Below are 20236 nucleotides of genomic sequence, written 5' to 3'. Positions count from 1 at the left end.
TAATTAAGTGAACTCTAGATTTCACTGGCGTTGGTTTGTTTGGCATCTTGAATGCTAAATAAACTGGTATGTGAACTCCCATAAGAGTCAGTAGAAAAAAATAAGAGCTCTCCACTCTTGCCTTCCTCTGCACACGACTGCAGGGGAGTAAACAGCCATCGCCCAAGCCAGCGTGGGGAGCCTGTGGTCGCTCACTCCCCAGCAGAAGCCACACGTCGGGGCAGATGCCAGTCTCCTCTCAGAAGAGCGGGCACGGAGCATAAGTGCTTTCTGAGATCCAGGGAGTCAGCAGCCACCACACACATGTCCAAATCTTTGGCCTTTCTTCTCAGTCTGGGACCAGAATGGTTCTTTCTGAGGCCACTCTGTCACCTTCCTCACAGGAGGTGAGAGTGTGGCCCTCGGCTTGGGTGGAGCGGGGAGCAGGCCTCAGTGAACCCGCCCACACCATGCATCTCCGTGGGCTCCATCACCGCCTTACTCCCTGTTCATTCTTCTCATGATGATTGGCCGGGTTATGGGCGAGGCACACCTGTCTGCTTGGAAAGGAACCGTGCTGGCTGTGGACGAAGCCCTGGTGTTTTGATGTGGGCTGAATGGGGACTCCGTTCTCCAGGGCGCGGCCCTGCTGTGTCCACAGGTTCTCCTGGGAGCAGAATCACGCTCCGCCAAGACTCAGCCTGCGGGGACCGACTGAGCATTCAGAGTGTCGGTGGCAATGACCGCAGCACACGCTTCCTCTCTATGCCAATGAGAAGGGAACCTTTCACGGCAGCACCCTAGTGCACTGGTCCGTGACCCTCCGTGTTATTTCTTTGGCATCAGGTCTTGCCAAGGGGAGACCTCACAGCACAGGGAGGGCCGAGGGCAGCCCCGGACAAGACTCGATGGAGAGGCTGCATCTGTGTCCTGGGGCTCAGATTCTAAAACACTGAATTTGGGATAAATTCTTTTTTTTTTTAAAGTTCATTGGTATAAAATAATTTTCCTTAAAATCAAAGTATCTAGAAAAGAGGCTTGTTGTGTATAGGGAAGTGTTTGCTTTCCTGAAATGTTTGCTAAGCACTATGTCAGGACTGTGGCCGCCCTCTTGAACCCAGAAGTCTCCCATGGCAGAGGCCTAATCCTCCCCACCCTTTCCCTCTCCCCACTGGGCTCGGGCTGGCCCTCCCCCCGGGCTCAGGCTAGGCTGGCCCTCCCCCTGGGCTCACCACTGGCCTGCATGGCCCAGCTGCCCTGCAGGTAGGTGAGACCAGGAGTCTGAGTTGAATGGGAGGAAGGCAGAGTGATGTTTACAGTCCTCCTGGCTCCCTTTGTAGTTGCCAGCTGGAGTCAGATGGGGGGTTTAAACTGGGGCCCCCAACCCCTTCCCACCCCCTCCCCCAAAGAGGTCTGTGGATGGAATTCAGGGAATCTGAGAAGTTAAATGAGGGAAAAATGATTCATTTTCTCTAGTTAACTGAAATTTAGTATTTTCTTAAATTTTGAATGAAAGCAACCAACTACAGTAGAATCAACAGTATCCATGACATTGTAGCCAATAGGTATGATGGGTATTTTCATGTCACATTATGAAATGTAGTTATCGGTCAGGTCATGGAATGCTGTGTGGTCCTCTGCACGGTGGCTTCGTGGTAGTGCTTATTGGAACAGGAAGTGCATATATCACAATTTCTTAAGTATTCTGATAGCTGTATTTCAATATTACTGGTTTTGCAATCTGAAGTAATTCATTTTATGCATTTTAAAATAATATTCTTAAAATACTACTCTGGCAAGGGTTCTTACACTTCACCAGACAGCCAAGTGGGTCCCTAACACAAAATCATCTGATACCTGCCTTGGGGTGCAGCGGTGAGACCCCGAGATAGAAGGGTCCTGGGTGTGGTGTGACATGACTGCTCAGAGCAGACACCTCCCCTTCCTCTCCTCCCTCTCCTACTCTCCCATCAATTCACTTTAAATGTGATATGAGTGGGAAATAAACCGACTTGAATGGCTTGTTCCAGCAGTCAGTCTATGACCCACGCATTGCCATGGAAAGGAGGGAGGAGAAGTTGACGTTCATGTTGGAGGTGACATTCCGAATCCTGGTTTGCTTGTTCACCTGCCGGCCTCCAGCTGCTGGGCTTTCATCCACGTGATCCCCAGCGAGGCGCCCTCGGCTCAGCGGAAGGAAGCACCTCCCTCCCGCATCCTGAGGGAGAGTCCTATGGCTGTGTCCACAGTCATCTCGAGGAGGGCACCGTGGAGCTGGCGAGGGCTTTATAAAACTGGCACGGAGTGGCCTCTGCCCACACTCCACAGTCGTGGAAAAGACAGCAGCCGCTTTCACTGGCAGACCTCACGCAGTGAGCCGCGGCCTCGCAATGGCACTCTGTCCTTTTCCTTCCAATTCACGTTTCTTTCAGTGCAGAAGCCATGGCATCTGAAAAATCCATATTTGTTTTTTAAGTTGGGTTTAAAACAACAAGAAAAAATTCTGGTGTAGTCACCAAATTTGGTGGTTAAATGAGTTAGGAGACAGTGATTACCGTGGCCAAGCATGTGCTTCTCGTTATAAGTTCAGCTGGAAATGACTTCCTTTCCTGTTCTTTTCCTGATTTGCTTCACAGGAAAAATGTCTATGGTTCTACTTTAATGGGCTCCTAACGATGTTCTAAGGACTCACTTGTATGTTATTGGAGAGCAATGGGTTTCTGCGCCCAGTGAGGTTGATGATTATAGACATTCAAACCCAGATCACATCTGTAACATGTGCAATTCATTTTTAACCTCAATCTACTTGTCAGTAGCTAATGCCTCAATGTTGCTGGACTTTTAGCTTCTTACGTAAGCATGCGGGGAAACAAAATACTGTAACAGCATTCCCAACACTGCAACTTCAGGGAGGCATCTGACACGCTGAAAATTGTCTTTGTTCCTGAGCTGCCCACATCTTTTGTGGGCATCTTATTTTCAAACTAGAGGCCCGGTGCATGAAATTCGTGTATGAGTAGGGTCCCTAGGCCTAGCCGACAATCAGAGCCGATCAGGCCTTCCTTCTCCCAGCTGCCGGCTGCCAGCCAAGGTCTTCCTTCATTCTGCACTGCCCCCCGGTGGTCAGTGCATGTCATAGCGAGTGGTTAAACTCCTAGTTGGTCAAACTCCCAAGGGGACAATTTGCATATTAGCCTTTTATTGTATAGGATAATTTAACTTGTAGTCTGAGTAGATAGTATAATGTATACAATATCCAAAAAACATAAAAAATTGTCTGGGGACAAAGCAAGCCCTTTCCTCTCCCTCGCCTTTTAGAAACCCAGTTTCCTGCTCTGAAAACTATCATTATTACCCTCTTCTTATAAATCTTTTCAAAAGTATTCTGTGCATACTTATGTAAGCATGTGTACATTCATTTTTCCATGCAAATATGACAGTAGACTATAAAAACTCTTTGTAACTTTTCTTTTTATAATGTAACAGTATCATCTAGAACTTTCCATAACAATATCTAAAGAGCTTCCTTTTTGGTACAGTTTTCCATTTTACATATACACCATGCTCTGTTGAAACAGTCTCTATTAATGGGCATTTAGTGGTTTCTGATCTTTTGCTATTACAATATTGCAAATAGCATATTTGCCCAATAATCTTAGCACATGTGAGAGTGCCTGTTAATCAAATACCAAGGAGCAGAAAATTCGAGCATTTCAAATCTGAAAGCTACTGTAAAGGACTATCTATCTATCTATCTATCTATCTATCTATCTATCTCCAAAGCTAAGTGTCTGTCAGTCTGTTTGAATGGTAGCTATGTTGTGCACTGACCACCAGGAGGCAGACGCTCAACTCAGGAGCTGCCATGATGTGCACTGGCCATTTAAAAATAAATGGCACTGTGGACCTGGCACCCACAAAGCAACACTCGGCTTCACCCAAGTGGGACACAGGCCCCGCCACCACCCAGAGCAACACCCCACCAAATCGTAGCCAACGCTGCCAAGACCCCATGGTGCAAAATGCAGCCCACAGCCCAGCCCAGCCTGGAAACTGTGGCTGTGGACTCTGGGTAATGACGTCACGTCACGTAGCAATGCCCAGCTTCCTCTCCCTAGCGACTAGCCTCCTTGGAGTTTCTTCAGCCCAGGAACTTGACTTGCTTTATAGCCAGGTGCAAACATTTTACAGTTTAACCAAATGTTTGTGAAGCGCTTTCCCGTGCCTCCTCTCATTTGATCTTCACAGAAGTCCTGGAGTAGGTAGATAGGAGACTCGGTAGAATCCTATTTTCTTTTCATTAGCAAGACATGAATAGCGAAATTAAAATATTTCTTCTAATTAATTTCCTTTCAATGTGCACGAATCTGTGCACCAGGACACTAGTGATTATACAATTATGTCTTTGAATGCCATCTAGTGGAGAGAAATTCTCATAAAGAAGCCCCATGATGCAAGAAGCCAGCAATGCTTTGCCTCTCCTGGACTTGCTGAAGGGTTAAGTAGACATAGCAGCCTAGACCTAATGCTGGTGAGCAGAACAATTTGCAAGATGAAGAGATGTTTAGAGCTTGTGGTGGTGGAGGTGAGGGGAGTGAGAGGAGTAGACCAATGCCATTTAGAATTAAGGCCAGCCTGGCTAAAGATAACAAGAAATGCCTGGGTTAGGAAGGGTGACTACCTGGAAAAGATTGTTGTGCGATTGTGGAAAGAATGGGGTGCGGAGAAGGGAGAGAGGGGAGGAGGAGAAGGAATACTGATGCTGGGCCCAGGTTAGAAGATCCAGGTTAGAATTCTGGCTCCAGCTCTTCCTAGAGCTGTGTTCGAGTGCCCCACGTTGGGCTGCCAGTTGCGAGTGTCCCCCCCCCCCCCCCCACATCCCACGTGGGGTTCAGGGCTCAGGTTCAGGTTCAGGTTCAGGGTTCGGGCTCTGGAGGAGGCCACACACAAATAAATGAGACTAGACAAGAAAATAATTAATTTGGGAATTGGGGGCCAGGCGGAAGCCCTTCCAAGAGAGGACTCTGCTTTGCTCTGGCCTTGCCATCCTTTTTATTCAGGTCTGGGGTACACCCATAGCCCTTAGGCAGGCAATTCCAATAACAGCTCGATGATAGCCCATCAGCAAGGATTTACATGAGACTAAAAGGTGGAAGTTGCTTCAGCTCCCTTTGTCTCCACTAGACAGTGGGTGCATGGCTCTGACCCTTGCCAGAGCCTCAAGGTTGACCAGCCTTCCGGGTTCCTTGTACACCTCTTTCTGCTAGTGAAGGCAATGGGCAGCTTCCAACACTGTGTGACCTCAGAACAATCAAGATAGCAGTGCTTACTTCCCAAGGTCGTCGTGAGCGATAAAGAGAGGCTGCATGTGAACTTGCCTGGTAAACAGTATGAATTTAACAATGAGTGGAATCTGAATGCCTTTAGGTTTCAACATGATTAGGCACCAAAGAATATTAACTTCAGAAAGTTCTCCAGATCATCAGCTCCTTAGGAGCTGGGCTGTGTCTGCCTTGTTCACTGTTCCGATCCCTGTGCCCAGAACTGTGGCTGAATCAGTGCCCAATGAGTACTCACCGAATGAAGGAAGTTCAGGTCATCTCTACACAACTGAGGAGTGAGCTGGAGATGCAAAGGGAGGGGCTGGTTATGGTCAGAGGTATAGTTCGGGGAGTTATACATTTATTTATTGGACTTAATCATTAGGAGGAAAACCTACCCATGTAGGTATTTTATGAAAATTTGTTGATTGAATCAATGAGTGAATGAACTTTTCAGAGTGCTTTCAGAAATTATTTCATGAAGTCATGGGCTCCCCACACCCTAGAGGAGGAAAAGGAAGATTTTTATTTGAAGTGTGTCGATTACAGTGACTTGAACTGTTGACAAAGTTACTGCGTATTTTATTTTCCTGTATTTTTAAGTGATTTTTTGACCTGTGTTTTGGTTGGAATAGATTAACAATGCATTTTAGTCCCTGCTGTTGGCCACGGAATTCTAAAGCCTGCTTTAGGTATCAATGTGTTTTATGTCTCCGTATGGAAATATATGGATAAAGAACAATTCCTCAAACTTTCTCTCTGATCAAGGATCAGGTTTTCAAAATGAAATGAGGAAATTGGGTTGGATGATCCTGCATGTTCTTTTCCCTAAAATTGTAGAATTGTGTGAATAAAAGCATAAGAGGAAGAGCAGAGGTTTAAAAAAATAACACACACACACAAAAAAAAACTCCACCCCAAACCCCCAGGATCCCTGTGAGACAGAGCCGCATTATACCACTTGGGACATGATAATAAACACCTGACATTTATGGAGTGTTTACCAAGGGCCAGGCCTCAGATACCTGTTTTTCTTAATCCTTACAGTCCCTATAAAAGGGTGTTGGAAATTCTGCCTGGTGCCGGCAGTTGGAAAGGAGGCGATCTTTCTAAGCGCCTACCACGATTGGAAGCAGCAAATGTGCCAACAATAACGAGCTTTGTAAAAGTATTTGCTGCCCCGAGTCAAAGAACTGTCCTCCACGGGGGTTGAAAGGGCTATTGAATCCGGGGGTGGTCTCTCCAACCACAAAGACATGCAGAAATCATGTCATCTTTGACTCCCAGGGCAGGGTTCTGGGTGGCCAGGACTCCATGGAGCAGAGCTTTTTTGCTTGCCTCTTCCCTCTCTCTAGAATCAGCTCTTCTTTCCTTCACTGGTGGTGATCCTCTTTCTCCCTTCTGTCTGTTTTCTAATTTTGTTGTGAACTGGCCCAGCCCAACTTGGCAGCATAGAGTCCTCAGGCTCTTTTATCCACGCTCGGTGGATGTCCAGTCGTCAGGGCTAGGTGAGCTCCACCCACCTCCAAGCCCACCATCACTCTGCAGGAAATAAAAGCAAGAGAGAGAAGTTCTGCTCCCACTCAGACATTATTGACAAGAGGTCATAAAAGCACACAACTCAGTGACTTCATTCAGGCTTTGCCCATTTAGATGTTCCAATTACTCCGTGTAAACGGAATATTTGGAGCAAATGCCATAACATCTTAGAGGCAGCTTTGGTTAACCTTGTAGTTGCCATCAGGTAACCAGAATCCTCCAAGCCAGCTTAGAGTTTGCAGTGAATGTAGGACTATTTTGGAATTCAACCTTGGGAACCATTTGAATGTGTGCAGAGATTTATGTTCTTAAACCCTGTCCATTCAAGGATAGTGGGTGCTTCTATACTATTCTAGCCTAGCAGTTGGCAAACTAGAGTGCTCAAGCACAAATCTGGTCTGTGCCTGTTTTTGTAAATAAAGCTTTATTGGAAGACAGCCATGCCAATTTAGCCATGTATCGTCTCTGGCTGATTTCGTGCTGCCGTGACAGAGCTGAGTGATTGTGACAGGGATCATTTGCCTGCAAAGCCAAAAATAATTTACCATCTGATGCTTTACAGAAAGTCTTCTGACCGCTGCATTAGCCAATCCACACAACTATTTTCAGCAATGAAAACCCATTGTTAATATTCATATTGCTAATTAGCGAAACCTCTGGTGTGGATCAGAGACAAAGATAGCTGTCGTGCTGACAGCAGCTGTCTCTGGCATGTGGCCTCCTTATTAAGTCCTAGATGACACCCCTGCAATGTGCGTGTCCTGCTAGAGCAATCACAGCGTCTGAGTGTTTATGAAAACTAACGCACATTTACAGAACATTGTCAATTTTGAAATTCTAAAGGTAAATTGCAGTCATCATAATACTTTCCTTTATTGCTTCTCAAACCCAATTTTTGGTAATGGTTATGATTAAACCTCCAGACACTCTCAAATCAATAACAATGTTAAGCCCAGAGTTTGAAAAGTATGTTAACTAATTGGACCCCAATGCAATAGCTAAGGTAGAACAGGTTTGTTATTATCCCATTTTACAAAATGAAAAACCTAAGTTCTGAAAGCGTACCTCATTGTGTCACAGTTGCAGAACTGGGGAGTGATCGAGTGAGACTTGAATTTGAAGCCTTTCATTTCCCAGATCATAGAGTCTCTCCTCTACACCATGGTAGCTTCCCAGTAACAACAGCTCATCCATCATCTTTTTGGAGCAAACTTGACAGATTTTAACTTCAGCCAATAGAAAAATATTCCTCTTCAGAAAAAAAAATAATATTCTCAGAAACTTCTTGACTATTTTGCAAGCTATCTTTCCCTTCTTTCTTCACATTTTTTATTCTTGAAGTTGTAGAGCCACCACTGAGTTTCAGGATTGGTTACTAGGGGTGGGGAGAAATTTCCTAGGGGAATCAAAGGAATGAAGGTAAATGCTTAAAAATGAATCTGTTTCATCAACTACATAAATTGAGACCCTACAGAGTCAAAGAAGGCTTTGCAAGGCCACCCTGACTTAGAAGTCTGTGACTATAACGTGGTGGAACAGAGCTCCAGTGCTAGACCGAGGCTCATACATGTTAGATGAAGAAGAAACTCATTATGAGGTCAACGAGTTCACCCCACTACACCCTTACAATGCTGGGCTGTTCTCTCAGCTGTGTTTGACTGCATGGGAAGTTCATTTATTATTGATTGACTGGGCTGGGGTTATTAGAACTGGTGTGTTGTCTCCTAAGCCTTTTCTCAGGCACTTTCCCCCCATGACTCTAACCCTCAGTTTCCCGTAATCTATTCCTCTCCATCCCATGGTATCATCTTGGCTGGATTTAAGCCCCTAATTGGTGCAGCTGCATTTGCTTCTCCCATCTGCAGGTTCTGAGTTGGAGACAAGAGAGTGTTTCCTCCAAGACAGTCCCTTTACATACATGGGCTCCAGTGGGCCTCTGTCATTACCATGACTTCTGGGGAAGAGGAAACAGGGGTAGATATTATATTCAGGAATGAGAATATTAAGATATGAGTTCAAGAAGGAAGTTCGAGGTCCTCTCTTCAGACCCCTGGTTGTCTGCAGTGATTTGGATCACAAGTCATAATTGTATGGATTCTACTATCAAATAGGTGCCCCCATTGGAGACTTTTAACAACTTTAAAGCAACAACTCAATAGTGCAGAGACAAAAATGAGTTCAAGTGTGAGTCCATTGGTAGATGTTACAACAGCAGTATGTTAGGAGAAGTCCCATGTGTGTGCATTGAGCGGACACAAATCACTTAAAGATAGCATCCCATTTCTGGACATCTAGGAATCTTCTATGTGATTCTTCTAGTTGACTTTTGACGATGCATGGATATAGCAGTGTAAATGTTGGGAACAAGGCAGGACTTTCAAAAGTTTGAGTTCAAGATTAAATATTTATCATCTAGCCTCAATAGAAAAAGGGGGAAAATACCCAATGAAATCTTGAATTCTGATTTTGGGGGAGAAGACTTATTTTTCTTTTAAAGATAATTTACTTTTCACATAACACTAATCTGAGGATTACATAGGGAATCACAGTAACACAGAACCTCAAAATCTCAGCGCCTTCAAATAGCCAAGGTCTATTTTTCAAGCATGCCACATATCCATTGCAAGTGTTGACTTCGCTCTGGGACCCAGGATTACAGAATGACCACTCTGTGGAGCATGGCTGACCACTGTGATAGAGAGAATGGAAGCTTTGGGAGGGCGTGAGCCAGCAAAAAGGCTCCACCCAAAGTAATGTTTTCTCACAACTCATTGACCTGCACTGGTCACATGCCCCACTCAGTCCTACCTAGAACCTGGAAGACAGAGAACTGAAAGCATTTGTAAACTATTACTAATAGCGTCCACCTGCCATTCAAGGTTGGAAGGACAAAATTTGGTCTGGAGCATGTGCAAAGCCATGCACATCAAATGCTTCTGGTAAGGGTGACATGTTGACTCTTCAAAAGTGAACATTCACAATAGCAAGAGGCTCTGCCCAATGGTTCTGTGCACTTGGAGGGTGGACATTGGGGGCTCTCCGAAAGTTTAAAAACATTGACGCCTGGGTTCCACTCCAGGGATTCTAATTTAATTAATTTGAGATGCAGCTTGGGCATCAGGATTTTTAAAGCTCCTGGAAATGACTTAAGGTGTAGGAAGAGTATGACGTCACTGGTCTATTTTAAAGGACTGAGTTTTAGGGTGCTTTTTAAACCAGTATTATGTATTTATCTGTGTGGTCTTAAGTCAGTTAACCTCTCTGATCTTCATTATATTGTCTATGAAATTAGGGGTGGAATACAAATAACTTCTAGCAAGACTTCCGGCCTTAAAAAATCTCTCATAGATCACTGACTTCTATTTAGAAAGTGTTTCAGAGCTCAAGTCAATAAGTGCAGCCAAATTACTTTGTGAGTTAATCTGGTCAAGCTCCCATATTTCTAATGATGGAATAAGGGCAGTCATTGGAAGGAGTCTTTCCCAGGTAAGTACCTGGGCTTTTCCACCAGAACAGGAAGCCTGGGCAGGCTTGGGGAGAAAGCTGTGTTACAAAAGAGATGTAAAGTTAACTTGATCTCCTGGTTGTATGTGGACTGAAGGTGAACTCCTTGATCTAAAACGAAAAAATTGTATTACCTAAGGCTGTTCAGATAAAAATAAATTTTAAAAGGCCACCTCTCTCCATTCTTCTTGCTGAAAATGGAAAAGTTAAAGGTTTCACAATTTCTTCGCCATGTAATCTTATCTTCGTGCGGTCAGTGTCTTAATAGTGTATTGATTGGCTCGCACTCCCGCTGTCTTTAAAGAACCATTATGACTCTGTTGGGCCAAACATGAAAAACTACTTTTAAAGACCTTTCTAAAGAGTTTTTTGATTTTTCAAAAGCTTCTTGGGGGCTTATTGAGCTTCTCTGGCAGCTGGAATTAACTCTACAATGCACTTTCTCTATATCTGACACACGGAATCCATCTGAAGCCAAAAGCTATCAATGATTCACAGGAGGGAGAAGATAAGAGAACCCTGAAGATAAATTAATGCCATAATTATTTACATGGGCACCGGTATTTTTAGGCTCTTTCTGAGTGTTGCATTGCATTGGAAACTCAGGATAATTATCAAGAGCCATCTTAAATATGTGAAGTTGACTCTAGTACTAGGGGAAAGAAAATGAAGAGAGAAGATGGGTGGGAAAAATTAAAATGGTTAGTGCATAAAATAGCATTAAACTGTTTCTCAATTATCAAAATGCCTGGCAAGTTGAAACAAGACAAAAATCTTCATTTTTAGCTCCACTGGATTTATGCAATGTCTGTATCTCTCTTCTTTAATTATTAGGAAAAAACATCAGAATAATTTTTATTGAATGCTTAGAAAATTGAAAATGATAATACACTAAAATCCTATCACTTTGGGTGATGATGGTAGTATGGGTGAGTCCTTTTTCTTCTTTTTGGAATCTCTGTGTTTTGCCACTTTTCTCTGTTAATCATTCATATCTATATATATATATAAAAGGCTAATATGCTAAGTGTCCGACTGTCCGACCAGTTGCTATGATGTGCACTGACCACCAGGGGGCAGACACTCAGCACAGGAGCTGCCGTGATGCGCACTGGCCATTTATAGAGAAACAGCACTGTGGGCCTGACGCCGACAAAGCAACACTTGGCTTCCCCCAAGTGGGACACAGGCCCCGCCACCACCCCTGAGCGACACCCCACCAAATCGCAGCTGACACTGCCAAGACCCCATGGCGCAAAATGCAGTCCACAGCCCAGCCCAGTCCAGAAAGGGTCCCTGTGGGCACCGGGTAATGATGTCACATAGCAACACCCAGCTTTCTCTCCCTAGCGACTAGCCTTCTTGGAGTTTCTCCAGCCCAGGAACATGACTTGCTTTATAGCCAGGTGCAAACATTTCACACTTTAACCAAATGTCTGTGAAGCGTTTTCCCATGCCTCATCTCATTTGATCCTCACAGAAGTCCTGGAGTAGGTAGATAGGAGACTGGGTGGAATCCCATTTTCTTTTCATTAGCCAGAAAATGGAGATTTAGAAAGCTTAGAAACTTGACCCGACTGAAAAGAAGTAAGAAAATGGTGGACCTTGAAAATGACTTCAGGTTTTCTCACTGTGCAGAATATAGTCAAACACTACTGCAGTTAAATATTTTACCCTTCGTTCTCCCTGCATGATCTATAATAATAATCTGCATTGTGTTGATATTTACTGCTGTGTTGCTGACAATTACCTGAAAGAAAAGTTGGAGTGCTTCACTGGGCTGGAAAAAGTTTAGCTACATCAGAAAGCAGGTCTAATTAAGCAAGTTTATTCTATATATATGAAAGGTTAAGTTGACTCGTGTATACATGATACATATAAAGCTCTCACTGGCACCAATCGCACCCATGTGTTTCCATCTGTCATTGTCAATCGTGAATTTGGTTGATATGTCTCTATTATAGAGAAAGGGAAAATAGCAATATTAAAATATGTCTTCTAATTTATTTCCTTTCAGTGTGCACAAATTCATGCACTGAGCCACTAGTATATATATGTATTTGAAACTGGCTTCCTCCTCACTGGGTTTTGTAGAAAATTACTTGAACCTCCTTAGCCTCATTTTACACCTCAAATGAAGATAATGATGGTATCTACCTCATAGGGTTGTGGTAAATATTAGATTCAATCACATGAAATAGCTATTGTCAAGAGACAGAACAGTGCTATCGTCACCCCCAGAAGATACCACCTCCCTTGTAGACAAGCCCTCCCCTCCACAGTCTCTGGCAACTGCTGATTGTTAAAGCTAGTCTTTTTTTTCTTCTTTATATTAATTTACTAGATTTATCTTTAGTGTTTTTGTCCAAATAAAGTTTCATAACTTTTAAAATGTAAAATGTAAACTGTTGGAAATCATTTGCTATACTTAAGTATCATACATCTACTTCTCGTTCCTACTTTTTTCATACTTCACCCTTGTGCCTAGATTTCCAAGCTTATACCAGGTCTACTCAGCAGAGCATCCGAGCCGGCTCCTCGGTTCCCTTTGAGCTCTGCAACATTTTCTTAGCACATTTGCTTCTCCACTGGGTCTCAACCTGACTTCTCCAACTGTAGGTCAAAGGAGTTATGCTTCTTGGCAAGTTTGTTCATCATTATGCCAAGATTAGGCAAATAGCACCCTGTGGTTCAAGCCCTGGGGCTCCCTCCCTGGAAAAATCTCTCCTCAAGCCGTGATGTTCTGAATTCAAACAATAATAGAATCTTAGGATCAGAAGGTTCTTCAAGGTCACCTAGACCCTTACCACTCAAATGTGGCCTTTGGATCTGCAGCGCTGACATGATCGGGAGCTTGTTAGAAGCGCAGAATCTCAGGAGCCATTCAGACCTACTGAATTCGAATCTGCATTTTAACAAGATCCCAAGAGCGTGCACATTAACGTTTGTGAGGTGCTGCCCCAGACCAGCCCCTCTTCTGATGGATAAATCCTATCTACAGTGTCTTCCTCCTGACCACCCCCACGTGCTCATCAGCTTTCCCCTTCCAGCTTCAGGCTAGGCTCTCTCACTGGAGAGCAGGGGTTGCCAACTTTGCCCATTAAAGTCACTTGGGGAGCTTTTACAATTCCCAATGCTGAGAACTCACCCTTGGCTAACTAAATCAGATCTCAGGAGAGGGGCTGGCATCAGTATTTTATAAAGCTCTGAGGCATTGGTATTTTATAAAGCTCCCCATGAGATTCTAATGTGCAGCCAAGTTATGAACCACTAGTGAAGAGCCATCCATCTGCATCTTAGGCTACTGACTTTCTTCCTTGCTCTGATTTTCTGTGAAAATGCAAATATCCCCTCAGAAAAGGTATCCCTCATTTACACTGTGCTTTGGAATAGGGTTCATTTTTTAATCCAAATAATTTATTGCAAACTCTTTGATATTATACACTAGTTGGCTTGGCAGTTCGCACAAAATGGAAGTGCAGGATATGAAGACAGGTTGCTAAGGGGTAGACTTCAGGGCTAAGTCTAAGCTAAGCTGCCTTGATCAGGAAGGGGCTGGGCCAGGCCAAGATCCAGGAGTTCCCCCTTAGCCAGCCCACTTGAGGTTTTGGCCCATCCTCTTGCTCCTGCCCTCATGGTCCTACAGGGAAAGAGAGGTTGTGGAGAGGTAAGAAGCTCTGCAGCTGCCAGGCCGGTGGGCCCCATCAGCTGAGCATGGGGTTCCCAGTCTAGTCCTTGGCCTGAATGGTCCACGAGAAATTTTGCTAGTGCCATAACCCTGCTGGCCTCAAAAGCGGAGAGTAGTTTTTCTCCACTCAGTAATCCTCTTGAGTAATAAGCCCTTTTGTCTGTGGCATGACTGTTTAAGAAACTAATGTCTGAACTTTTTTCTTTTGCAAAGATTTAGGGGGAAATAATTTTGTTGATGTTTTATTAGCTTTTGAAAGATCTAGTCATATTTAGATAGTGCTGCATTAGAATCATTGTTGTTTAGGAATATATAAATTATGTTAACAGTAATTTTGAACAGACTAAATACATGATCAAGTAAAAGTTTGTTATTTCTAAAAGACAATCAAATTACTACCCATAGCCATATTAATTTACTATTATTAAAATATAACATAAAACAAATCCTTATTAATATGTAAGTTTGGAAGCTCTCACTTTAGATTTGAATGAAAATAAAATTGAGAAAATTTGCAACGTACAGATTCTTCTTTCTACATATTTGTTTTTCAAACTAAATAATAATAGGCTAATTTATTTGGATATTTGAGGATAAAACACTATCATACCTCTTTCTCCCTCCCATCCCCTGATCTCTTAGCCCTTTAAATCTAGACAAATATATAAGAGTGCTTGTTTAATTATGAATCTGACACAGGTGCTTTATGGATTTAAAAAGTTGATTCTCAGTTCCTTAAACATCCTAATAGGTTATCTTAGCAATACCTTGCTATTAAAGTTTACTCTTTAGGGTAAGCATGTATTATAGGAAGAGAGGATGTGTTTTGGGTACCTAGAGAACTTTAGATTATTTCTGTTCTCCATTAGGGAACATGCAGTTTGGCTTCCTAAGAAAACATGAGAAAAGAAGGAGAATATTTTTAAGAATATTAACTTTTTCTAAGTATAATTGTTTTTTTTCCACTAATATATGTATTTAAAATTTTTTTTAAATGAAATCTCAATTTGGGTACATATATAGTCTACTTTCTTTACTAGGTTACATTTTTACTTCAATAATGATTTATCTTTATATCTGAATACATAATAGTAAAATGAATGCTAACACTTTAGCTTAAGTGTCCATCTATTCTTAAGGAAAACATCTGGAAAAGTCGCTTTGAAGGGACTACTTTCCTAAAAAATGTTTTAAATCATGAAAAAAGAAATCATCTTCCAAATTCTATTACATAAATTTTTATTTCTTAAAGAAGGACACACTGGTGAGGGCGACCAATTTGAACTGGCAATTTTGTTTATCTGCTTGACTTGTCATTAAAATGCTAAATAGTTAAAATTTGAAACTGTGCTATCGAACTTGTTAGCTAGTCCTGTGGACTTTTTGGAATACAAGCTAGAATGTTCCTTCTGTTCTCTGTCTGTTCCACTTCCTTTCTCCACTCCCAGTTTATTTCCTTGACTTCTGGGTTTCTCCTTCGTCCCGATTCCCCTCCACCTAGTTCTCCACTGTTTGGGAAGCCCAGGCGTACCCCGGCATGGGTGGGATACATGGGGGCGCACATATACATAACACACTTACTGGTGCCTACAAAGTAAAGCCACTATATTGGCCCAGTCTGCTGTTCACCCCAGTGAAAGGGGGTAGCTTCAACTGTGTGTTGTCGTTTTTTCCCTAATTAAACTCATGATAATAATAGAGCTTGGGACCAAAGAGCAATTAAAACCATCCCTGTCTGTGCGCCAAATGAATAATTTCCGGACAGCCTACTTTGTGCAAGTCAACATCTGTGTCTGCTTCTTGGGTTTCCCACTATCAGGGCTCAGGAATCTCTTTGGTCTATTCCTTCTGCTCAGACACCAGAGCCATGGTGGCATTTCTCTGGGATAAGTTTGGGTGTGGACAGGATTAGGGAGGTGGTGCCTGGGGCTGCCGTGCCCCAGCCTGGATGCAAGAATGTCCAGGCTGGGTAGGATCTTGGGCTTCATGCAGTTCAGCCCATGAAACCGATGCCAGGGAGGCAATGTGACTCACCCAGGGACATGCGATGAGTAACAACCCAAGGAGAAGAAAGGGGACATGAGAAACATGCACACTGGATCAATTAGGAGGCACTGAGGCTGAAGGAAACTATGAATGGGCGAATGCTCCCGGCAGCTGTGAGGACTAGCTGGCGCCCCATCCGCGTAGGTATACCCTGTTTGTGTTCCTTTATTTGGATGGCACAGCAGCCATTATTCCTTCCCGGGACAACCCCTGCCTAAGTACACCATCACCTTGTGGGAGAGGTCTCTCATTGTTCCAAAACACAAGCCTTGATTTTCCATTCTTCCCAGTTCGTGTGGAAAGTGTCTGGATCCAAGCTCCATCGTTGTCCCCACGTCCCCTGTGCCAGCCTAGACACACTCACTAGTGCTTCTGCCCTGGAGCGCAGGAGAGGCCTTGGCTGTCTGTGATACACGGGGAGGGATGGAGCAAGATAGAGCCCAGTTCAGGTGCTGTGCACGGTGCCCTGGGTTATCCCATCTGCTGGGCACAGCCTTCGAAGTAGGCGTGACACCCCATCAAACAGGGAGGGAGCCGAGGCTGAGTTCGTCCCTCGTCCTTCACCGTTGATCTTGCTTCGTGTTGTCAGTTAACTTGAAAACATGAATCTCGGTCATCCCCTCCTGCTTTTTGGATAAGGCACTTCCTTAAAGCTACCCGTTCCTCTTCCTCCCACCAGCACTACCGTCCTGACATGCGGACAACGGCTCCTGCTCACACCTTTCCTCTACCCTGTCTTCCCCGGGCTGGGCACTGTGGACAGAAAAGGGGCCACTCACTAAACCTGACAGGCTCCGGGGAGGCCTGCGTGGCGGGCCCCACACACTCAGAGACCGGAAGTAACCGCCTAGGATGGTCTGACCATTAAAATTCCTAATGAAAAGCAGGTCATGGTGGGTAGACGTGTCCTCGGCCTGTGGCTTCCTTGACAAAGGTCAGTCTTTACCGTATGTGAGCCTGTCTATTGTCTTTCTGCATCTAGGATGACATCCCTTTGAAATGACAGCGTCATCTCCTTTTTGCAGACCGTTTAAAATACTGCCATAGAACCCCTCGTCGCTATCCTGTTCCCGCATGCCAGCTCCAGATGCTGTAGATGTTAACTCGCCTCACCCGCCAATGGAAAAGAAGCGTGTCTCTCCATTTGCTTTTGATCTAATCTCACAGATTTCCCTGCTTTGCTTTCTCCCACCCCCTTAATCTCCCATTTTTGGATTTCATGTAACCCTCCTTACACCTCCTCCTGTGATTGTCATGTGCACAATCAGCTGCAGAACTGCCGTTCTCCAGAGCATTGAGATTTTGCTTCCCAGCAATGGTCACTCTGGCTTAAATCACAGCTCGTAAGACTTTGTCTTCGGCTGGACCTCCTTTCGTCCACGGTACAAGCCAAGCACACTGCTCCCAAAGCTACTCCCTACCCCTGAGTACCCCTTCTGCTTAGTGACACCTGGCCATCACTCCACACCTCCAACTCTTCCACGCCCCTCCCCCTTCTCACCTCCTCCCGTAAGAAACACACAGATCAAAATATAATCAAACTCAGATGGAAAAACTGGCCTTTCGCTTCTTCCCACAGGTTTTCTCTCGGCATCCGAAAATCTGCATTTGTTTGTAGTCACTAAATAACCCAGACACTGAGCCAGCATTCCTAGCTTCCTACACCACCTCCCAACCGTCTCCCGCCCCGCCCTTCACACCTCCCATTTCCTGTCTGGGTGGACTGGGAACTGTGAGTCCTCTGCCTACAGCTTCTCAGAGGCAAGGACTGTCCTGTGGGGTATGCAGTGCCTCTGTGTGTGTGTGTGTGTGTGTGTGTGTGTGTGTGTGTGTGTGTTTGAATGTTGCATTTTTACTGTTTTCTTTTTTGTTTTTTAATTTGCAAGAGACTGTTGCTTTCCAACTGAAAAGTATCTTTCCGAGAATAGAACTTTTACATGACTCCCTTTACTTTTAAGCAGTGACCTTTGGCCTGGGGGAAGCATAGAGGCTCTTCTGGGGAAGCTGAGATTGTGAGCTGAGACTCATCTTAGGCAGCACTCTCATGTGAAAGGAGAGGAAAATCAGGTCTAAAGAGGTGATGGAATCCCACTGACCATTAGTCCACTGACCATTAGTGACAGGGCTGGAGCGAGAGTGCAGGGCCCTTTCCCCTAGCCCACCGAGATGTTCCTGACATCATCTCGGGTCACAAACAAGCCCTGCCCTTGGAATTGCGGGCTGGCGCTCTGAGAGGTGCCTTTAGGAGGCTGAGCCACGGTGTGTGGCCACTGGGGGGCTTTGGCATCGTATGTTGTGTGTGGTCCCTGGAGCTGGAGACCCACACCCAGGAGATCCCTGACATCTCCAACCTGCTGCAGGGGCGCCTGCACCAGCAGGAGGCGGCAGCCTCTGGCTCTCTTTCTCACGCATTAAATCTGGCAGCACTGGCCTGAGTCACATCGTGGGCGACTGCCTCTCATGCCCCCTCCCCTTGGCAGCCCCTGACCCAGACTCTTCATTCCCTCCTTCTCCTAAGACGTGTGGCACCTGGATCTCTTGGTTGGGTTTCTCAGTCCCTATCATTCCTCCTGTCACTCCACCTGGACTGCCCTGTAGTCTTTTAAAATGCAGTCCTGCTTTTAACGCAAATAAAGACATTCCTAGGAGTAAAACAGAAGCAGTCAAAGAGAACACAATGCTATTTCCCCCAATCTATGCCAGACCCTCCAACCTCCTTCCCACCCTCAGTCATCACCCGGACTCCATTCTGCATCTTGCTTTGTCCATTTTGATCCATTTTGGCGCATGAAGCTCTAAGCCCATTATTTTTAGGTAGCAGGGTCATGCTCCCTTCTATCCCTGCTGTATTTTCCCAGCTTCTCCCCTAGTGCAGGAGATGATTATTGCTTCCAGGTGTTGCTGTTGCAAGCGGTCCATACCCCACATTCTGATCCCTGCACACCACGATTTCCCCTCCCAAAGCATATTACACTCATGTTCTACCTGCTGTAGACCCTGGTGCTGATGTGCTAGGACAGGTGACAGCTTCATTAGCGAATATGTTAGTCTTTACCTCTGTGTCAACAGGCACGGTATCAATGAGGCCTTTCTTCCTTTGCAGGAAGAATACTCTCATTTCAAGAGGGGTCACTGAGATAAAAGTTCTTAAAACATCTCTCTTCCATCTCTCGCCAGTGCATTTTGGGACAGAGGGGGGATAAGTCCTAAACAAGTCATACTTTCAACCCATGGCAGTATTTCAAATCTTAGGAATTTCGGGAAAACAGAGAGACCGGTAAGTGAGGTATTTTGGAGCAGAAGGGCTTTGTTTATGCCCCAAACGCAGAGCACAGGGTGGCTGTGTACATGCTTACACCAGGTGAGGAGGGCGGCCACAGCGTTAGCCCCGAACACCAGCTGGGCTGATGCTCACAGAGGAAAAGACATGGTCCAGAGCATCCTGGGAACCACTTCTCCTCCCTTGGAGATGCAGCTGCCCGTCTCTATCTCAGGAGGGAGAGGCCATTGGAAAGGTTGTGATCACATTCATATCATATACAGAAATCTACTGCTGATCGAAATATGGAAAGGAACTGATAATTCTTTTAGAAAAACAACAACATACCAACTAATATCTTTGTGACCTTGGGGTAAGTAAAGTTTTTTAAACAAGATATAAAAAATGCTAGAATAAAACTTGACCAACTGTACTACATTAAAACTACGGCTGTTATTCAATCAGTCATCATTAAGAAAGTTAAAACACAAGACAGAGGGTGAAAAATATTTTTTCTTCCTTTTTATTGAATTTATTGGGGGGTAACACTGGTTAACAAAGAATATTTTCAAAATAAATACCCACCCCCAACAAAAATGCTGTCACTTGTATCCAGAATATATAAAGAACTTTCACAAACCAATAAGAAATAGATAATCTGATAGAAAAATAGGCAAAAGGCATGAACAGGCACTTCACAAAATAGGATATATAATGGCCAATAGACAAGTGAAAAAGTACTTGACTTCATTAGTTATCAAAGAAACACAAATGAAAACTATGTGATATTGCTGCACATTCATCAAGTGACTAGAATGAAAAAGACAGTATCAATGCTGGTGAGATTGTGGACCCACTGGAGCGTTCATATGCTGCCAGTGGGGGTGTAAATTGGTAGAG

Source organism: Eptesicus fuscus, chromosome 4 (genome assembly GCF_027574615.1).
Source record: "Eptesicus fuscus isolate TK198812 chromosome 4, DD_ASM_mEF_20220401, whole genome shotgun sequence".
Taxonomy (NCBI): Eukaryota; Metazoa; Chordata; class Mammalia; order Chiroptera; family Vespertilionidae; genus Eptesicus; species Eptesicus fuscus.
This window is presented reverse-complemented; position numbering follows the sequence as displayed.